Below are 13,277 nucleotides of genomic sequence, written 5' to 3'. Positions count from 1 at the left end.
ATATGTGAAATGCCTCAAGCTCCTCAAAAGAAAGGTGCTAGACAAATTCAAAATATTGCTATGAATAATACAGTAATTAAAAATAATACAGCTTTCTTTGACCTACTCATCTAAAATAAATTAGCTCCTTTTGAATATTATATTCAAAGATATATTTCTCAATCTACATTTCTGCCACTCGGTCATTACCAGCAATTTTATGTGGGTCTTCTAGATATGAACTTTTGTGGCTTCATTATTTTCTGCGATTGATACGTTGCTTTTCCTATAACAGTGCCATTTAGTGAAAGCAAATTTATTTCCAAATGCCTCAAGTTAACAGCTCAGATGCTTAACAAAATCCATGATTGTCAACACTCATTACAGAAAGTCTTGTTTCTCCTGTTCCCTTCCACCATGGATAGGAAGTGTTTGAACACCTGCCTCATCCTACCCTTCGGGATTATAAGCTACTAGAAGGTATAGCTGAGACCTGCTGTCTTTGTATCTCTCATAAGACCTCGGGCTAAAATTGAAAGCACCACTGAAAGCTCACAGAACTTCAGGCACCCCAGGACTCCCCTAGAATCCAAAGAGCTCTGCCTTTTACTTGGCTAACCCAGACAGAAAACAACCCTGCCAGAGCTCCCTGCTGAGGAGAGCTGATTTCCTTGTGGCTGCGCTGAGACCCCAAGTGCTCAGTCACACCTGGAGCACCAAGATACCCTCTAGCTGTGAGTCATTCATTCAACTGGCTTTTTCTTTTTTTTTTAATTTTAATTTTAATTTTTAGCTCTAGGGTACATGTGCAGGATGTGCAGGTTTGTTAGACAGGGTAAATGTGTGCCATGGTGGTTTGCTGTGCCTTTCAACCCATCGCTTAGGTATTAAGCCCAGCGTACTCTAGCTATTTTTCCTAATGCTCTCCCTCCCCTCACCTCACCCCCCGACAGGTGGGGTGTGTTGTTCCCCTCCCTGTGTCCATGTGTTCTCATTGTTCAGTTCCCAGTTATAAGTGAGAACATGCAGTGTTTGATTTTCTGTTCCTGTGTTAGTTTGCTGAGGATAACAGCTTCCAGCTCCATCCATGTCCCTGCAAAGGACATGATATCATTCCTTTTTGTGGCTGCATAGTGTTCCATGGTGTACATTTACCACATTTTCTTTATCCAGTCTATCACTGATAGGCATTTGGGTTGATTCCATGTCTTTGCAATTGTGAATAGTGCTTCTATGAACATACATGTGCATGTATCTTTGTAATAGAATGATTTATATTCCTTTGGGTATATACCCAGTGATGGGATTGCTGGGTCAAATGGTATTTCTGGTTCTATATATTTGAGGAATTGCCACACTGTCTTCCACAATAGTGGAAGTAATTTACATTCCCACCAGCAGTGTAAAAGCGTTCTTACTTCTCCACAACCTTGCCAGCATCTGTTGTTTCTTGACTTTCTAATAATCGCCATCTGACTGGCATGAGATGGTATCTCATTGTGGTTTTGATTTGCATTTCTCTAGTGATCAGCGATGTTGAGCTTATTTTCATGTTTGTTGGCTGCATGAATGTTTTCTTTTGAGAAGTGTCTGTTCATGTCCTTTGCTCACTTTTTAATGTGGTTGTTTGGTTTTTTTCTTGTAAATTTGTCTGAGTTCCTTGTAGATTCTGGATATTAGACCTTTGTTAGATGGATAGGTTACAAAAATTTTCTTCCACTCTGTAGGTTGCCTATTCAGTCTGATGATAGTCTCTTTTGCTGTGCAGAAGCTCTTTAGTTTTATTAGATCCCATTTGTCAATTTTTAGTTTTGTTGCAATTGCTTTTGGGCTATTCATCTGCAGAAATGACTGTCCATAGGCAGAAAATTGAAACTGGACCCCTTCCTCACACCTTATACAAAAATTAACTCAAGATGGATTAAAGACTTAAATGTAAAACCCAAAACTATAAAAACCATAGAAGAAAATGTAGGCAATACCATTCAACTGGCTTTTTCTAAGCTGCTCAACAATAATGAAGCACTCCCATACTGCCCCCAGCAGATGAGGTAGTGTCTGCAGCTTTCTTGTCACTTTGGAGGAAAGCCATTTTGGTTACAAAGGGTCTGTTTTATGCTAGGTTCCCACAGAAACAGGACAAGACTTCAAGTTTATTTGGGAGGTGATCCCAGAAAACACCAGTAAAGGAGTGGGGGAGTGAGTCAGGGAAGGAAAGGCAGCCAATAAATGGAGCCCAATCCTGTTAGAGAACTCCACGAGACTGGATGGGACACATCTCGAAGTTTCCCCTGCCAAGGGACTAGGAAGCTGGGGAATTTCTCCACCAAATCACTTCAGTCATTGTGGAGGGCTGCTGGGGAGAAGGAGAGCATGGGGGAATTAACTCTCTGGCATTTTTGGCTTGAACCAGCAGCCAGAGAAAGCCTGTAGGCAAATTTCACAGGTGCTCATATTTAAAAGCCAGCAGGCCACCGGCTATGCCCAGGAATGCAGACAGCACAGAATGGTCACCGGAGATTCATAAACCCAAAGAACCCGAGAGACCAAGCCTTCTTACATTGCACAGAAGCTCCTTCCTGCCCTTATTCCTCAGAGGCCCAAGAGTCTAGAAGAGAACCTTCAGGGTGGATTTTCCCTCTCTCCATTGCCCCTACCACCATGACTACCTTTTCTTTCAGTGGGATGTTATTTGGGAGAAACTTCCCAATCTAGTCAGTTGAGAGTCACCCATCAATACAAAACACAAAATGCTCAGACAAATCTCAGAGGCTGAGGTCCAGGAATGCTGCCACTTCACAGATCTCCTCACCCTCACTTCATTCATTCCTCCAGACATGAAGAAAGAAACGTAGACCTCCCACAAAACATTTACAGATCATTGTACATTAAGTATGAATTATATTTGAAAACCAGAAGCGATACTTTGTTTTTATCTCACAATTTATTCTGAAAAAAAAGTAACTGATTTTTGTTCCAGAAGTTTTTTGATAGCCTTTGGCTACAAGCACTGCAATTCTAACCTACCTGGGTTAAAGTGTCAGAAGCCAAAATTAAAGTCTCATGTAAGCTCAAACTCTTGCCACTGAACTAACTCAGCAAATCCCTGTGGTGACAGGTCACTAAACATGTTTGAAGAAATATCCCAACAGAGCTTGGGGGCAGGACAAAAAGGAAAGGAATTACAAATATGGTCCTCCACTTCTTCATTCTTGACCACCCTTACCCCACCCCTCCCCCATGCCCCACCAACCCTAGAAACTGTTCTGGGGAGGACCAAAGTGGAGAAAATTAACAGGCCCTGGAGAAGCAGCTTGACTGTGGAAAAATTAAATCAAAGAGATGATTGGTGGAATCCCTCTTCCTTCCTCCACATCAAGTCCTATATCCCTGGACAAGCAAAGTACAGCCCTTTAGAGTCTATCAATCAATCAACCAAAAATGATTTAATGATGGAAGCAGCCTGATATTCTGGACAGACTAATGAAGGGGAAGGTAGGAGAGCTAGGTTCTTCCCTAGCCTCGTGCAAACTGAGGAAACATGAGTTTTGGACTCAGAAATGACAAGGGTGTTGGCATTGTCACTTACTTGCTCTGTGACCTTGGACAAGGTGCTTAGCCTCACCAAGCCTCAGTCTCCTCATCAGGAAAATGGGAACTCATAATACCTCCATCACATATTTGTCACATAAAACATCTTCCACATGGCTGGCATACAGTGGTTGCTCAAGAGTTGCCTTCCCTTTTGTGGGAACCAGCACAATCAAGTGGAAAGAGCCCAGCTTTAGAAGCAGAGAGAGCTGGTTTCAAATCCCAATGGGGGCACTCACTTTGAGCCACTAATGAACTTCCATGTGCATCATGCGCTAAAGAGTTATTAATTTGTTTTCCTTCTCACCCCACCTTTTTATTTCAAAACTTACAAAAATTAATTCAGTTGCCTTATATGTCCATGGACTAGCCATTCTGATAAAGTAAAGTGAAATAAATCCTTCAATCCATCCCAACTGGTTCTCCTTAGACAACTGGCTTATTTAGGGAAGCAAGTGCTTATAGTCAATTAGGGGGGCCAGCTATAAACTGATCCAGGCCATCTTCCCCCTCATTCATCCCAATGCCTGGAACTCCAGGGGCCAGAGACTGCCAACGTAACAGCTGCCTCAAAGAGCTCTCTTTGGTGAGAGAGAAACTTAAAAGGATTTGTGGGAAATTTTACCTGGTGGTGTACTTTGACGCCCTCTCATCAGTAATCTCAAGAAAATTTCAGTAAAAACAAAGTTGATTTTCATGGATATTTTTGGAGTCAGATTAGTATTTTCTTCAGATGTAATATCATACTCTGATGGGTCCAGGGCCCACTTCATGAACACAAAACCTGTGCAGTCCCACCAAGCCCCACACTCAGAAAGACCCCAGGCTTGGTTTAATACTCTGCTGTCACCATCTTGAAATTCTTAATCATTTTATCTTTGAGGTTATGTTTTGTAGATGTTCAATGGGATTTCAATGGAGCATGAGCAGAGGAGATACACACTGTATGTGTGTCCACCATTTCTTGCCACCCCATTCAGATATAGCTTTTGTGATGCTCCATAAGCACAGAATTCCAATGGGCCGGCAATGCATGAGAGTTCACTGAGACCCACAGCAAGTACAAGGTAAGTGTTACATCCATGAGTAAATAAGTATGATTACTGACAGTCCTGAGAGATCATGTTTTCCATACAAACTAGAATTTGCTTTGAACACAGAAAGAAAGCAGTGACATTCTCAGAAATACGAATGACCAAGGAACTCTATCATATACTTTCTTACTCATATTACTCCTCCATGTTAACCAACCACTTCCACAGAAAATGATAACACAGAAGGAAAGGAAAAGGGTTGCTCTGTCTTTGCAAACCTTTTCCTTTCCTTTCAACTCTTCCTTACTCATCAGTAAGCTGAAGGTAGAGAGTGTTGGTAGAATGTGTGTGCATCAAGAAGTAGAATAAAAATGGTTCCTTTTCTGCAGCATTCCCACTGTTCTGATAAGAATGAAACACATACACACATACAAACTACAAAAGACAAATCGTGTATTTGATTATTCCACATATGACTTAAATATTCTTATATTTGCATTTAAAACTGTCATTGCACAGTACAAAAATGAATGGTAAAATTCATTCTAATAATTTAAAATTTTAATTTTTCTTCACTTAGAACTACATTAAATCGCAGATAAAAAAACACCATGAAAGTCCAAAGAGAGAGACCACAGACGAAAGGGAAAAGCTTTATATTTTAAAGTTTTTTTCACTGCTTTTTTAAACAGCATTTTTTTCACTGCCTTTTGAACAAAGGACCTTGCATTTTCATTTTGCACTGGGCCCCACAAATTATATAGCTGACACTGGATGGATCTTTTGGTGAGAGCTAGAAATGCCAGATTTATCGAGCTTATATATACATAAAATAACCTGTGTATTCCTTATGCTTTCACTGCCAAAGAAATATTGATACTCAGATATACTGCTTGTGTCTGCCATTTCTAACCACATCTGCCTCTCCTCAAGTTACATCCACCTTCTCCCTAAACTTAACATTGGTCTAACCGTAACGTTACCCTTCCTGTCATTGTACCCCAATCCACCAGTGCAAAAATTGGGTTAGAATAGAGGGGTATACTGAACCAAGACATTCCTGAACCAGGTTCTGGGTATTTACTCACTCTGTCTTTATACTCTTAGGTTTGAAATCCGGCTAAATAGGAATAGGAAAGAAAGTGTTGCCTCTCCTACTCTTCCCTGGAGAAGAAGAAGGAGAAAGGAGGAGAAGGAGGAGAAGGAGGCTGGACACTGAGCACCTCCTTACTCTAACAAGCTCTAGACCTGTACATTTCGTGTATATGTCTTTTAACCTAGAAGAGGAACAGTTTCCAGCAGCCCTTTGCTGGCATCCTATGGTGCCAGTGTAAATATTGGAAAGAGGAAATTGCCTTTAGCTTCTTCTTTTAAAAAAATTCTGGTACTGTCTTCTCTGCACTGGGAGCAGCTCTCCTGCTACAGCCCCTCAGCCCCTGAAAATGTTCGTCGGCTCCAAGTTCGTCTCCTCTCCCTCATTGGTCAAGAGCACCTCACAGCTGCTGAGCCGTCCGCTATCTGCAGTGGTGCTGAAATGACCGGAGATACTGACAGATGAGAGCCTCAGCAGCTTGGCAGTCTCACGTCCCCTTACCTCTTGTCTCTAGCCGCAGCTTCCAAACCAGCACCATTTCAAGGGACATTGACACAACAGCCAAGTTCATTGGAGCTGGGGCTGCCACAGTTGGGGTGGCTGGCTCTGGGGCTCAGATTGGGACTGTGTTTGGGAGCCTCATCATTGGTTATGCCAGGAACCCTTCTCTGAAGCAACAGCTCTTCTCCTACACCATTCTGGGCTTTGCCCTCTGAGAGGCCATGGGGTGCTTTTGCCTGATGGTGGCCTTTCTCATCCTCTCTGCCATGTGAAGGAGCCATCTCCACCTCCCATAGTTCTTTCTCCCACGTGTGGTCGGCCCTGTGTGTTCCTTTTCCTATACCTCCCCAGGCAGCCTGGGGAACATGGTTGGCTCAGGGTTTGACAGAAAAAAGACAAATAAATACTGTATTAATAAGAAAAAAATTCTGGTAAAATACACATAACATAAAATTTATCATTTTTACCATTTTAATTGTACAGTTCTGTAGCATTAAACACATTCACATTGTTGCACAACCATCACCACTATCCATCTTTCAGCCTCTTAATTGCAGCTAGAACCTACCAGTGGCTATTCCTCTGAAATGCCCAGCTTAGATTACATTTTCAAATTAAGGAAGGAAAAAGAAAAATAACAAAGCCTGAAAAAAGTTTGTAAAAGTGACTGAATCCATGTCAGAAAGACAGCCAACAAGAAGAAAATGTCACCAACATGAATTTGAGAAAGTGAGAAATAAAAGGGACTTCTGAGAGTATAGAGTCCAGCCATCCTCTTTTACATATTGTCAAGTCCTCAAAAAACCTGCCAGGAGAAACTGTTACAGTACCATGCAAAGCAGTTGAGGGGTATCCTGATCAGACTCACTGTGGTAAGGAAGAACACCATCTTGACAGTCTTAGTAGCATCTCAGAAGGGGTGAGTTGGAAGTATCTTTATAGAGTTTTAGGGACTGAGCTGGGTGATTTTAAGGTGGGTTTTACAAGGTGCAAAACTAGGATTGGGCCGAGTTTATGACATACTAGCTTTGGATTGGTGGGCACAGGAAAGACTTGAACGAGTCTTTATGAGTAAGCTGTTAGTCTTCATAGGTGAGTTATTTTGGTTAGTTAACAGTCTTATCTTCTAGGAACTATTATTTCCTACAGCAAGTAGCTTAAGTTATTTTTGTTTGTTCTCAGTATTTTTTAACATGGGAACAGGAACATATGCCTGGTCTCAGTATTGTTAAACACAGGAACAGGAATTTATGTTGATTTCAGCTCTCAACATAAGGAAACCAAGGCAGAGAGGAGTTAAATAACTAGCTCAGAAGTGAGCAGCTGGTAACAGAGCCAAAGTTTAACCTAGAGCCCCTGACTACAAGTCCAGGGCTTGATCACCACCTGCTACCCCATTACACACACACACACACACACACACACACACACCAAACTGCAGGAATTACTTTCTCTTAAAATGAAAAACTTACAATATAATCACATTGCAGCAAATTTGGAATAAAGGATAGCTCAAATCCCATCACCATATCAACTGTATTTCCTTCCAGTTTTTCTTCATAAATAGTGATTTTGTTTTTGTTTTGATTCTATAGTGTTCATTTACTTTCTCTCTACAGTTTTTGTTTCTCCAAAGCCTTCTTGAGCAAGATGTGTGCTTTTTCCTGGCTCCCCTTTGTGCTTCTCCACCATCAAGGAAGAGTCTCTGCTTTTGTTGAAAAAGTTCCAGGCATTTCCAAACAGGCTGGGGCCACTAAGATTCTGCTAGAACCATCTAGTCTGAAAGAGCAGTTTTAACAGGCGTAGGCCCCAGAAAATGGTTCTTCCCACTGGCTCAGCTTGAGGGGCCCAAAACTCTTCAGGCAACTGACCAGTGATACTAAGGCAATGTCATTTGGTTCTCAGTCATACCCACACTTCATAATATAGTTGTCCATCCCTCCATATCCACAGGGGATTGGTTCCAGCACTCCAAGAGAATACCAAAATCTGTGGATGCTCAAGTCTTCTATATAAAATGGTGCAATATTTGCATATAACTTACACACATCCTCCCATATAGTTTGAATTATCTCTAGATTACTTATAACACTTAATACATTATAAATGCTATGTAAATAATTGTTATACTATATTTTATTTGGATTATTTTTTATTGTTGTATTGTTATTGCCAACTGAAGAACCACAAGGTTTATAAATTTGGAAAGGAGAGCTGTATTTCTCATAAAGGGTTGCAGCCTGCAGGCTGGCCATCCCACAGGCTGGGATGCATAGCTTCCAGTAAAGGCTGAGAGCAAACACTTTGAGGGAGGGAAGGATAAGACAGGAATTTGTGCTGGATGGGTTGTGTAAGTATACATATTTAATAAGCCATAGGAGGATTTATGAATATTTATGAAAGAAGCATGCATATATCCAGTTGAGTTTCATGCCTCTTCATGGGTCATGTGTACAAAAAATGGTGTGTTAGCATGATCAGAGGGTGGAGTTCTCAGCCTTCTGATGTCAAAAGGTGAAGCAGAGGATGTGAAAACCCTCACTGTACGTCCTTTGTAGACCGGCCAGAACCACTCCATGATTGGTGGCCTCTTATCAGGAAAGAATGCTGGTCAGTTGCTGTGTTGAAACCACAAACGGGAAGGAGAATCTGGTCACTGCCCCAGATACTTGGCTAAGGATGATAAAGGAATGAGTTGTCCATTTCTCATTTTCTACCACTGATTTCTGCTTACTCCTTAAGAAAGAATTTGGGTTAAAAATTAATAAGAAAAAGGCCTATTGAGGCATGTCTTACCTCCTATCCTTTCATGGCCAGGAACTCCACTTTTCAGGTTTCTCTGGGGTTCCCCTTAGCCAAGAGGAGGTCCGTTCAGTCAGTTGGGGGTCTTAGGATTTTATTTTTGTTTCTCATTTTTTTTTTCAAATACTTTTGATCTGCAGTGGGTTGAATCTGCTGATACGGAACCCTCAGGTACAGAGGACCTACTGTACTCTTTTTCATTTCTGTGTGCTTTTGCCTTATCTTTCCCCACTCCCTTCTCCCTGCTCTTTGCAGAGGCCTTCCAAACCCTTCCACACATTTTATCTCACTTCTTTGGTGATTCTCAGTCCAGTAATCAGCAAGCCCTTTGCTAAAATTATGATCACATTCCACAATGGGAGCATGTAAATGATAATTTATTCACAATATTCTCATTTTCAGTAAAGGGGTTCCTGAAAGGTTATAAGACAAATCACTATTAACCTAATCATATTGTGAAAGGAAAATAAATCTTGGGGCCCCAAAATCACTATGCTAAAGGGAAAAGTTAAGCTGGGAACTGGGAAAAACCTGTCTCCCATTTTATTATAAATGCATATCTAATTGCCTCCTTTGGAGAGGCTAATCAGAAGCTCAAAAGAATGCAACCATTTGTCTCTTGTCTACCTATGGCCAGGAAGCTCCCTCCCCACTTCGAGTTGTCCCCCCGTTTTCTTCGAGTTGTCCCACCCTTCCAGACCGAACCAATGTTCATCTTACATATGTTGATTGATGTCTCATGTCTCTCTAAAATGCATAAAACAAAATTGTGCTCTGACCACCTTGGACATGTCGTCAGGACCTGCTGAGGCTGTGTCACAGGTGCACGTCCTCAACCTTGACAAAATAAACTTTCTAAATTAACTGAGACCTATCTCAGATATTCAGGTTTCACATTTTGGTAGCCATGGAGGGATTCTGAGTGGAGGTACCCCTGACCTTTGACAAATCTGCCATCAGTGCTTGGTACCAGCATGAGCTAACTTTATGGCTCAAACCAATAGGACAATTTCCTGAGGTCTGGGAGCACTTACCCCAGAAAAATCCCTGATCTCCCAAAATTTGATTGAAATCAAAAGTTTATTTTGCTGTACAACCCCCTTTTTTTGGATTTTTACTTGCTTCCAACAAGAAAGGCAAGCTTTTCCGCTTCCATGATGATGGAGGGCAGGTAACTCCTTTATGGAGTTTGAGCTTGCTCCCGGCAGGGAGGAAGAGTTTGAGGTTTTTTTCCTGCTTCTAGGATGGTAGAAAGCAGCCTTTAGCCTGAGACCCATCCCTAGGTAAGTAGCAGAACTGGGGTTTTGTCTTGGCTAAAGTTTAACAACCAGCTGGTCTTAATTTCCCCTTACCATTAGAGCGCTCACTGATCATATTGTTGGGGGTTTTTTTATTGTTTGTTCCGGTCTTTCTCCCATCAGATTTGACTAACTCTACCTGACTTGGTCAAATCTGAGTGAGAATTCCAAATTATGAGTAACAAATCCTCTCTAATTTGGCTAAAACTCCTTGCAGCTGCAAAAGAGGGATTTCTGTATTTGCTTCCTGTCTTAAAAAACAACAAATGTTCTTTCATTTACTTTTCTTCCACCCTATACCGCCTTCCCCCTTTGCCATCTGCAGTACCAAAAAATCTAGAGAAGGCTTCTAATGATTTGAACCCCTTTAAATGAATCAGAACAAATGCCCCACTCATCCCTTTGGGGGAGTTCTGCTTTCTTTGGAGTTTCAAGAGTCATGGGCAGATTCTTCTTAGGTCTAAAGCTCTGTTTTCCTGTATTGCATAACCTGACCCCTTTAGGGATACCAGAGATTACCTTGTACTGTTGAGAGGATTTGAGTTTGGTGTGTGTAATGGCAGACGAGAGCTACAAACTTAGGGGTGGCTGAGCACAGTTTACAGGAAGTGGTCTTCGCTGTTGTTTTTTTTCTTTTCTCCTAGGAAGTTGTTTAAGGATCTTAATTCTAGTTTGAAGATACATTCTAAAGGGTCTTCCCTATTGCTTTTTCTCCCCAAATTAATTTCATTTTGGCTTGTCTGTGTGCATTTGCATGAGGAACTGAACTGTTGTTTTCATAGGTAAATGAGAGACAGTTTGCTCAGCTCAGAAGAGAAAGGGCATTTTTCTCCTCCCAGCCAAAAGGCGCTCCTGGGTGACCAAGGGCCTCAAGGGAGTGTCTGGGGGGTTGACCCCCCTGTGACATGCAGCAGCCCTAAAGGGAAATTCCCAACAAAAATTACTTTTTTAAAAAATAGCTCATCCAGGAAACGCATATAAGGGCTAATCACCTGGCATTCTGAGCCCTCTCAGAGGTCACAGACCTCTGGAGAGAGAAACTGAAACACGTAAAAGGGTGGAAACGACTCGGTGGTGATACACTGTGTCGTCCTGACCACAAGCAGCAGACACAGATCCACCACACAAAAACCCTAGGCCATATCTCAGCTTCTCCTTTTAAGACAGAGTAGAAAACAAATAATCTAAGAATGAGGAGAAAACAAGGAGAATGACCCCCGCTTTTGAGCACTCCATAGGTTTTATAGATGTAAAATGGAAAGAATATGGTCTATGTGCACATTTGCATTAAGGAAAAAGAGCCCTAAGGTTGACCTTAAAACTATAGAGTTCCCAAGTTCTCTTTCTTCCTACTTTCTTTTCTGCATGCTTTAAATCTGCTGTTATTTTTTTATTAAGATAAAAACCACTGTTTGGATCCAACAGGTTTTTTTGCAAAGTGGTGAATTTGTATTTATCTCATGGCTAAAGTTCTGAAGTAGAAGCTATAGGATCTTTGAATGTGTGTGTATATATATTTAAAACGCCTTTATAATTTCTATAATTTTTATAATTTTAGTTGGCAATTAAATCAGTTTTAATTTCCCTCTAGCACATCATACTTTTTCTCTCCATACCTTATGATGTAAATTTTGCTATTTGATTTTCACCTGAGTTGTTTCCTTTAATATGCAAATTTAAGGCTATTTAGCTGACAACTGCCTAGGCTTGTGAAACAGGTTATCAACAATTTGAAAGTCTAAGATTGGAGAAAAAGGGGTCTTCATGAACCTATAAGATGTACTTCTATTGACATGCTTAATACATCTATGTATTTATGTGTTGTATACACAGTGTTTCACTACTGAAAATATATAAAAGAGCTCTAATTAATTGGCTTAAGAATATAAAAGTGCTTGAATCAAATACTTTATCAGGAAAAACAGAAAAGACTAGTCAAATGCTTTTTCATGTTTACGTAACAAGTAAAATCTTTACTAAATAAGCTAGCTTTAAAATTATTGATAAAGTAATATTAGAAATGTCTTAAGAATTGCCAGTATACATTTTTGTTTGCATTTATTAATCAAGCAATTTCACACTTATTCGTGACAAATACTATAAGGTTTCAAAATTTGGCATAGGGGTTATAAAACTATAAACCCAACCAAGACAGAATGATCTTTGCTTATGTAATTTTTAATAAATAAGACATTAATATAGATTTCATGAAAATAGCTATATCTTAAATTTGATAAGATAACCATAACTTCTAATCTTGTGGTTTTAAGTGGTCTAGTCCATAGGCAGTAAGGTTTGTTTTGGCAAAGGACTATTGCTGTCTTTGTTTCAAAGCTAAACTATAAACTGAGTTCCTCCCAAAGTTAGTTCGGCCTATGCCCAGGAATGAACAAGGACAGCTTGGAAGTTAGAAGCAAGATGGAGTGAGTTAGATCAGAGCTTTTTCACTGTCTCAGTTATAATTTTGCAACAGTGGTTCTATAGCTTTAAATGATGACTATCGCAGTTTTCATAAATAATCTAGGCCAAACAATTAAAATAAAATAATCAGGTAAATGTACTGGAATAAGTACTGGTAGACAAATTCATCATAATTTACAATCTAAAGTTATATTAAATTAAATAATAGATATTTCATTATTTCGGTAATTTCCAATAAAAATCTATTATAGGAAAACATTCTTTCAAAAAAATGTTTTTTTAAAAGGTGAACAATTTTTGTCTAATTCAAAGCTTATTTAAAGGTTATGTATAAAACAAGGTAAAGGGAACGAGGAAATAAGAAAGACGTAAAGAAAGTTATAAAAATAAAGAGGTTTTTTGGTAAGAAAGCTTAAAGAGAAATAATTTTATATGAGAAAGAATCTTGTATGGTAAATTTAGTTCTAGAATAAAGTGACTGATTGTTTAAGACAGAAGGATGTTCAGGACAAACCAGAAAGTTCAAGCGTGTCATGAACAGTCTGTTTAAATCACAAT

General features: G+C 40.0%; 1 pseudogene; it reads left to right on the top strand.

Annotated features, from left to right (window-relative positions):
- The first annotated feature begins 6,031 nt into the window (after window positions 1-6,031).
- On the top strand, window positions 6,032-6,470 carry LOC100440556 (ATP synthase F(0) complex subunit C2, mitochondrial-like; annotated as a pseudogene).
- The last annotated feature ends 6,807 nt before the right edge of the window (window positions 6,471-13,277 follow it).

Source organism: Pongo abelii, chromosome X (assembly GCF_028885655.2).
Source record: "Pongo abelii isolate AG06213 chromosome X, NHGRI_mPonAbe1-v2.0_pri, whole genome shotgun sequence".
NCBI lineage: Eukaryota > Metazoa > Chordata > Mammalia > Primates > Hominidae > Pongo > Pongo abelii.
The sequence above is the reverse complement of the archived record's forward strand: the minus strand, read 5'-3'. Positions and strand labels throughout refer to the sequence as shown.